General features: G+C 40.4%; 1 pseudogene across 1 annotated transcript in view; it reads left to right on the top strand.

Moving 5' to 3' along the window:
• Nucleotides 1-259: 259 nt before the first annotated feature.
• Nucleotides 260-6,568, top strand: part of LOC116271841 — an 11,259-nt pseudogene continuing 4,950 nt past the window's right edge. The window contains exon 1 of the transcript XR_004180598.1: nucleotides 260-275. The product of XR_004180598.1 is annotated as a centromere protein V-like protein 3 (transcript). The remainder of the gene's footprint in view (nucleotides 276-6,568) is intronic.

Genomic DNA, 6,568 nt, shown 5'->3' on the forward strand with positions numbered 1-6,568 from the left:
AAGTCAATGTTGGTTATATCTTTTACAGCCTGACCCATGAGAATAGGTTTCATTCACTTCAAGTCTATTATTATAAGTAAGAGACAGGAATGACATCAACCCCGCCCCCACAACCTCACACCTCATGCTTTTTCCCTGTGCTTCCTACATTTGGAAGAGCATGAAGACTGTGATAGTGTCTCAGAGCCAAGTGTCAGAAACTGTGAAGGAATCTCTAAACTTGTGCCATTCAGAGAAAAACCTTGATCTCCTGGTCACGATGGGGGAGGGGAAAGGTATTGGGGTAACTCACTGACCGATTTACTGCTGAGACCCAAGCAGAACCAATAAGGTCTAGGTTTTTTTGGTCCAAATATCTGAGTATACCAACATAAGTTAAATTAGCAACAATATGTGACATTTGTTGACAATTTGACACATCAGGGCATGAAGCGCTGTATTCTTCCAGCACTTCACTTAAAGTGCTCAATAAATTAAAAGATATGTAGTTCTATAACCATTTTACAGATAAGAAAACAGAGACCCCGAATGGTTTGTTGACTTGTTTGACAATGGGTTCCCCATCTGTGTGCTCCTGCAGGATTCTGGACTTTGCCTACCTCTGCTCCTGTCACATAGTGTTGAATGGAAAAAGCTGTCTCTGTTTCTCACACAATACATTGGGAGATGTTAGGATCTAGGGAAAGTAGGAACTTAATAGAACCAGGAGGCCTATATTCTTCTCTCCTCCTACCTTTTTGTAGCTATGCGACCTTATCCTCTGAATTGCTTTTTTGCTTAGTTTTAAAGTCAAGGAAATGTGGGGGATAGCTCCTGAGGTAGTAGTTCTCAAAGTACTGCCTACACCTCAAGCTGTGTACAATTGAGACAAAAGCTGCCTTCGAATTTTTTCTTTAACAGCAACAGAAACAAAAAAGAGCTCACATGCAGCATTATTTTTTTAAAAGTGCATTGCCTCACTTAAGCCTCACAGAGACAATGAGTGTACGTTTTTAAACACGTTACAAATTCAGATAACAATAAGTGATAGATTTGAGGCACAAATCAAAGTAAATAAATGTCAGTTCAAAGCCCCTTTCTTCAAAATAAGTGTTTCCCAAACTGAAATATGAGGATCATAGTAATTATGTAAATTTAAACCTGGGATAAAATATAATGTTTATTTTTTAAAAGCATGTTGGTACCATGTTGTAGTAGTTTTAGTTATCTTGAGGCTCTCTAGATAGCTATGCCTTCAGATATAAAATGTAATTTGCTTTAAAAACTATTTTTTAAAATGGCTGACTTCTTCCCAGATTTGACAAAACAAAACAAAACACATAAGTATAGATTCAAAGAAATAAGTGAACCCCAAATTTGGTAATCCAAATTAATCCATGCCAAAGCACATGATATTTAAACTTCTGAAACCTCAAGCCAAACAAATTCAAGAAACAAAGCACACAAATATGATACATTACTTATAGGGGAACGTAAATTCTAGTGACAGCAGATTTCTCTTTCAAAGCATAGAGGAAAGAAAGAAGTGACACGATATTTGTTCGTGTTCTTGAAGAATAAGTTGACAAGCGCAAATTTCATATCTGGAGATACTATCTTTCAGAAATGAAAGGAGAATAACGACATACTCAGAACAAGAAAAACTAAGATACTGTGTCACTGGCAGACCTACACTTAAAGAATGGCTAAAAGAAGCTCTTGAAATAGAAAGGCATAACTGAAAAAAGCTGGAAACATAAGAAAGGAAAAAAGAAAAAAATGAATAAATGGAAATAGGATTAAATAATATAAGCTACACTTCTCTTCATGAGCTTCTCTGATCATGCTTGATGGTTCAAGCAAAAACTATAGCATTTGTTTTAGTGTTCAATCTATGTCAGAAAAGTATTTGAGACAATTATACTTTTAAAGTTAGGAAAGTGTACAGACCTAAATGGAACTTTCTGCACTTCATGCAAAGGCGTAAAATATCAATACCTATAGATGGTGGTTAAATATATGTATTAGAGTGGTTACTTAAAAAAAGATTCAAAGTGATATACTCAACAGTATTACCAAGAAATGGAAGGGGAATTCTCTTTTTTTTTAAAGACGGAGTCTCACTCTGTCACCCAGGCTGGAGCGTAATGGTGCAATCTTGGCTCACTACTACAACCTCCGACTCCCAGGTTCAAGCGATTCTGAAAGGGGAATTCTAAAACGTTTTCAAGTAACCGCATCTCCAAAAAAAAAAAAAAAAAGCCTGCAAAACTCATAAACCTCGGGTGAGACTTACAAAGATAAAAGGACACAAATTGGTAATATCAGGAATCCATACTGGGAGGCACATCACCAGAGACCTTCATGCCAATAAATTGAAAATTTAGACATGGACAGGCCAGGCAAGCTGGCTCATGCCTGTAATCCTAGCACTTTGGGAGGCCGAGGCGGGTGGATTATGAGGTCGGGAGTTCAAGACCAGCCTGGCCAAGATGGTGAAACCCCGTCTCTACTAAAAATACAAAAATCAGCCGGGTGCGGTGGTGGGCACCTGTAATTCTATCTATTCAGGAGGCTGAGGCGGGAGAATCACTTGAACACTGGAGGTGGAGGATGCAGTGAGCTGAGATCATGCCACTGCACTCCAGCCTGGGCAAGAGAGCAAGAGGCGTCTGAAAAAAATAAAAAAGAAAAAGAAAAAAGAAGTGAACAAACAGTAAAATACTTAAAATAGTGAAAACTTAAAATACTGAAACCTGAGAGAGTATGTTAAAACATGATTTGATCTGTAAATGTGAAATAAATGCAATCAGTAATTAAATAATTTTGACAAAAAAACTCTAGCCCCAGATGGTTCATAAATGAGTTCTCTCAATGTTTATGTGAGAGATCACTCCAACAGTGCACAACTTTTTCAGAGAACCTTGACATGGAAACTAGACAAGGATAATTTGAGAATGGCAAATTTCAAAGAAATCTGTCTCAGAAACACACATAAAAATATCACATGCAATGTACTTGTTAAAAAAGCTAGCAATATCTTTTTATTTTTAGTTTTAGTTTTTTTTTTTTTTTTTTTTTTTTTTAGATGGAGGTTCCCTCATGTTGCCCAGGCTGAAGTGCAATGGCATGAACTTGGCTCACTGCAACTTCTGCTTCTCAGGTTCAAGCAATTCTCCTGCCTCAGCCTCGCAAGCAGCTGGGATTACAGGCTTGCACAACCATGCCGGGCTAATTTTTGAATTTTTAGTAGAGGCGGGGTTTCACCATGTTGGTTAGGCTAGTCTTGAACTCCTGACCTCGGGTGATTTGCCCTCCTCAGCCTCCCAAAGTGCTGGGATCACAGGCGACAGCCACTGCGTCTGGCCTCTAGCAATTTCGTTTTAAAAGATACTATAAAAGCTTAAAATTTTTTGAAAAAAAAGATAGTACATGATAGGATTTGCATGTGTGTGCCCACTCAAGTCTCATATTCAATTCTAATCCATAGTGTGAAGATGGGGCCTGGTGGGAGGTGACTGGATCGTGGGGTCAGAGTTCTTATAAATCGTGCAGCACCATCCCCATGGTGCTTTTCTCCTGATAGTGAGTTATCCAGACACCTGGTCCTTTAAGTGTGCAGCACCTCCCCCAATCTGTCTTCCTCCTGCTCCGGCCATGTAAGAGGTGCCTGCTTCCTCTTGGCCTTCAGCCATGATTGTAAGTTCTCTGAGACATCCCCAGAAGAAGAAGCCCCTACGCTTCTTGCACAGCCTGTAAAACCATGAGCCAATTAAACCTCTTTCTTTTCTAAATTACCCAGTCTCAGATATTTCTTTATAGCAGTGTGAGAACAGACTAATACGCTATACTATGACCAAGTTATATTTATTCTAGCAAAGCAAGGTTGGTTTAACATTAGAAAAGAAATGAATGTAATTCACGACTTGAAAAGATTAAAGGGAAGAAGAAAACTAAATGTGAAGGGAGGGTTGGCTCTTCTTTTTGAAAATAATCTAGGACCAGTTGACAGAAGCTCTGCTATCTTCAACACTTGGCTTCATGGGTCGCTCTGGGTGTCAACATCTTTCCAGCAGATGGGGAAGAAAGAGTAGGAGGATCCTATAGGAGGTTTTTATGAATTATGCTTGGGAGAGTTGCCACTCGGGCCCACCACCCATTGCCCAGGCCTCAGTCCACCAGCCACGGGTACCTGCCAGGATGCTGGGAAACCCCAGGAGGAAAAGGAAACAGATCTGGAGGACAGCTAGTCATCTCTGTATATGTGGGCCTGAATAGTCCACAAAAAGAAAAACACAAAAAGCTCCCAAATGAATATAAGACTTCCTAGCCTCACTCCTGATGAGAGAAACGGGTATCTGAAGCACAGTAAAATACTGTCCATGATCTATCATCCTATGGACAGATATGCAAATGTTTGAAACAGACTGATTTGGCGAGGATATGGGAAGAGTCACATCCTGCATTGTTAGTATGGGTGTAACTTGATGTAACAGCTAGAGAAGGCAATTTAGCAATATCTGGCCACATGGTGTGTGCTTTACCCCCCTCCTCCAGAAATCCTGTTGCTATGAACTGGTCCTTCGGATGTACTTGCACTTGTATGGAATGACATTACATGTTAGTTTACTGAATGCGGTGTTGTCTGTAATAGCCTAAGCCCGGGCAAACCCCTGTGTCAACAGGGCACCGGCTAAATAAAGAAAAGGATGTATCCGTGTCAAAGGATACCATGCAGGCATGACAAAGAGCAGAATGCTTTCACCTGTGTGGAGCTACACGGCATGAGTGCAAATCCTGGTTCTTCCCTCGTTTAGAAGTATTACCTATGGCAAGTTATGTCAATTGCATGTGTTCTTCACTCCTCATGCACAAAATGAGGAAAGCACCTACTTCCCTAGGTTATGGTGAGGATGAGCTTAATAGATTTGAAGCATTCACAGCAATAGCATAGCAAGCACGCTGTAACTTTTGGCTGTATTAAGCACAGAATGTACTCCAGGATAGATGATGATGATGATGATGATGATGATGATGATGATGATTTAGACGGAGTTTTGCTCTTGTTGCCCAGGCTGGAGTGCAATGGCAGGATCTCAGGTCACCACAACCTCCCCCTCACGGGTTCAAGTGATTTTCCTGCCTCAGCCTCGCGAATAGCTGGGATTACAGGTGTGTGCCACCACACCCAGCTAATTTTTTTGTATTTTTAATGGAGGTGGGGTTTCGTCATGTTGGCCAGGCTGGTCTTGAACTCCCCACCTCAGGTGATCCACCAACCTCAGCCTCTCAAGGTGCTGAGATTACAGGTGTGAGCCACTGTGCCCAGACTTCTTTACTTTTTAAATAAACTTGCTTTCACTTTACTATATGGACTGTCCCCTAATTCTTTCTTGCATGAGATACAAGAACCCTCTCTTGTGGTCTTGATTGGGATCCTTTTCCAGCAACACCTTCTCCATAATAAAGACCAAGTGTTCATGGGGGACACTTTACAGAGCCTTGTCCAGAGCAATGGGGGAGGATATTCTTACTCAAACTGCCTCTAGCTTTACATTCTCACCTAAGGAGTGAATGAAGATATACCAGAAGACACTTGTGGGCCAGGTGTGGTGGCTCATGCCTGTAATCCTAGCACTTTGGGAGGCTGAGGCAGGAGGATCACTTAAGGCCAGGAGTTTGAAACCAGCCTGGGCAACATAGTGAAAGCATGTCTCTTCAAAAAATACAAAAGAATTAGCTGGGCATGATGGCACACACCTGTAGTCTCGGCTACTCTCCTTGGGAAGCTGAGGTGGGAGGATCACTTCGGTCCGGGAGGTTGAGGCTGCAGTGAACTGTGATTGTGCCACTGCGCTCCAGCCTGGATGACAGAATGAGACCCTATCTCAAAAAAGAAGAAAAAAAAAGAAAAGAAAAGAAAACAGAAAAACACATGTTTGTGAAGATCAGAAGTCAGAGAAATAGGCTCACTAAAGCCACTGAGATTTAAATGGGTTATTACAGAATGCCTTCTTTCCCCCACATCCTTCCAACACAAGGCATCAGTAAAATAATATTAAATTATAGCTGAAAGAACTGCAACATAGAAAACTTTCTCAGAGAAGGAATACTTAGAGAAGCCCATCGTGAAAACAGGATACAAAAACAACTACACTGGAGGAAATTGTAGCCTTTGAATCCTAGTGCTACAGCAAACTTTAAACAAAGCCTAACTCCTAACCATGTTAACGTAAGTAAGATTATGCAAGCTTCATAAGTAAGGTTATGCAAACACTTCATGCCAAACCATTAAATAACAAAGATGGTGGTTACATATGTATATTGTAATACCTAGAGCAATCACTAAAAACAAGGTACAAGGTGAGCATAACAGGGTGACATAGTCAAAAACAATTTAACTGTACATTTAAAAATCAGTAAAACAGTATAATTGAATTGCTTGTAACATAAAGGATAAATGCTTGATGTGATGGATATCCCATTAACCCTGATGTGATTACTCTGTTTTGCATGCCTGAATCAAAATATCTCATGTAACCCATAAATAAATACACCTACTACGTATCCACAAAAATGTAAGAACAAG

The sequence above is a fragment of the Papio anubis genome, chromosome X (assembly GCF_008728515.1).
Source record: "Papio anubis isolate 15944 chromosome X, Panubis1.0, whole genome shotgun sequence".
In the NCBI taxonomy this organism is placed as follows: Eukaryota; Metazoa; Chordata; class Mammalia; order Primates; family Cercopithecidae; genus Papio; species Papio anubis.